Source organism: Tupaia chinensis, unplaced genomic scaffold, assembly GCF_000334495.1.
Source record: "Tupaia chinensis unplaced genomic scaffold, TupChi_1.0 Scaffold149011_1, whole genome shotgun sequence".
In the NCBI taxonomy this organism is placed as follows: Eukaryota; Metazoa; Chordata; class Mammalia; order Scandentia; family Tupaiidae; genus Tupaia; species Tupaia belangeri.
Window position 1 is genome coordinate 2,153,661 of NW_006208857.1, and position 2,199 is coordinate 2,155,859.

At 57.8% G+C, this 2,199-nt stretch overlaps 1 protein-coding gene across 1 annotated transcript in view; it reads right to left on the reverse strand.

Annotated features, from left to right (window-relative positions):
• NTF3 (neurotrophin 3) overlaps positions 1 to 513 on the reverse strand; it is a 78,619-nt gene extending 78,106 nt beyond the window's left edge. Inside the window, exon 1 of the mRNA XM_006170837.2 lies at positions 462 to 513. The gene's annotated coding sequence lies outside the window, so the exon portion shown is untranslated. The remainder of the gene's footprint in view (positions 1 to 461) is intronic.
• Between the last annotated feature and the right edge of the window lie 1,686 nt (positions 514 to 2,199).

The window sequence follows — 2,199 nt, forward strand, 5'->3', positions numbered from 1 at the left end:
GGCGCCCAGCGCCCACCGGACGAACCGGGCGCAGGGGCGAACCGGGCGACCAGTCATTCCTCCTGGCCTCGCGTAACAAGCAAACAAACAAAACAGACTAACATCACGACCAAACTTCCTAATTAGTAGTGCCCTTCTGCCCCACCCCCGATTTCTCTTTTAGAGACCCAGGAAAAAGGAAACATTCGATTATCACTCTATTTTACACGTAAGGTCTTCAGCCAGTCATATTCTTTTGCTTGCCCCTTTTGATCTTTCTTTTAAGCCTTTCTTTACGGGGCAGAAAGGCCTTTCTTGCCCCTTTCCTCAGGCGGATTAAGTCTGAAGTGTAAACTCCTCCTCCAAACCTTAGACCCTTGTAGCTCCAAATCTCTCCCCACCCCTACCAAGCCCACCCGTTACTCCTCCCCCCACTCCCCAACACGAACACGCCCCAGGACCACGCTCCCCAGCGAACTCACCACCCCCGGGACCAGCACCCAGGGCACCGTGCAGGCAGGTGGTCAAGGGAGGTCAGATCCCAGCGGTATGGGCGGGGGTGGTCACAGGGGCCCAGGGAGGGAGGCTGTGCGTGTGACCGCGCGCGCGTGAGCGTGGAAGGGACGAGCGGCTGGGTCGGAGTCTCCTATTTCACCCAGCCTCCACCTTTTCCCAAAGCCCTTTCCCTCCCTGCTAGGATCAGCCCTGCAGCTGAGCACCCGCCCAGCACCCACCGGTCTGCACTGGGGGCCAGGGGAGTAGCAGGAGAGCCAGCAACAAACCACCCGGGCGCAGCGGGGAAAAGAGTGAGACTCACTTCCCAACCTGCAGATGCAGTCCAGGAAAGGACCAGGGGAGCCTGGGGGAAGGGACCAGCGGACCAAGCGTGCAGAACCTCGTAGTTGGAGATAATTTAACTGCCCGTTAGACCCCACTTGCTCCGGGTTCATTCTCTCTAAATTTACCGAGTTAAGTCATCTCGCTTTCTCCCATGTGTCATCAAAAGAAGTGCGTGTGGGGGGAGGGGATCACTTAGGGGTCGCTGAGAAATGGACAGTCCAAGAGCGGAGTTTCCAGCTCCTGCCACCTCCTTCCCCACCGCACCTCCATCCCTGCAAGGTGGACCTCATCTCTGAGACCCCCCCACCCTTTACTTCCTGAAGACTCAGTCGCTGCTCACGTAGTGGCTCTCCAGGACCTACTGACTCCCGCGCGAGTGGGGGAGGGGAGTGAGTGAATATCCCGTCCCCTCCTGCCCTGCATTTGAGGTGGTTAAGGTGCAACGCACTCAGTTTCAACCAGAGTCCAAGTTCAAAACAATGCCAGTTCCTTGGATTTGTTTGAGAAACTGGTCGAATACCAAGAAGCACCCACCAGGTCAGGCCGAATCAGATGCAGAGGGAGCTGCGGGGTCGGTGGAGTGGATGCGGAAAAGCCAGGGAGTGGGGGAGGGGGGGGCTGTGTACTCGACAGATTGTACCTGCCTGGTCATTATCCTGGCTGATGGGGTTTGCCACATCGAAAACGGCCAGAAGCGCCCACGGAGGCCCAGGGGCGTCACCTCCCGCGGTCCCTTGGAAGGGTAGGGCTTCGGTGGCTCCCCTTCTGCCAAAGTACAAATGTCTTCCTCGGCCAGTTGAGGCTGCTGAGTCTTTCCCCCTACCCCACCACACAGCACATAGCACCGTGAAGGTTCCGACTGGCTAGCGCCCAGGGGCTTTGGTTCCCCCTCTGCTCTGGTCCGCCTCCCTGCCCTCCCCCACTTCCCGCACTTGCCCCCTCCCCCACGCTTCTCGTAGGTCACTGGAGAGGTCCAAGTCGCCTTTGACTCCACTGCCAGAAGTCTAGGGGCTCCTTTCTGAAGCGTCAGGCCGTCGGGGAACCTGAAGGTTGTAGGGAGAGAGTTGACTGGCTCCTGTTGCAGCGAGGAACGGGTTAAGTACATGTGCGGGCTGATCCGCCTGAAGCTCCTCGGTCACTGGCAGTCTGGAGGGAGAAGGAGAAGCGGGGACAAGCTTAAATTTGAGAAATGAGAAGAAAAGAAGAAGGGCAACAGTGAGTTTCAGGACCCGTGGCATGTGCTCTGTAGATGCTTTTCACTGGCCGCCTCACTTGGCCAGGACTCTGGCCACCACTGGAAGAGTTTGTATTGTTTTCCAAGGAGGGGTTTTGTCTTGAGCTGGTGGGTCTGACTTTGCGTGCAATCAACAAGCCTTGTAA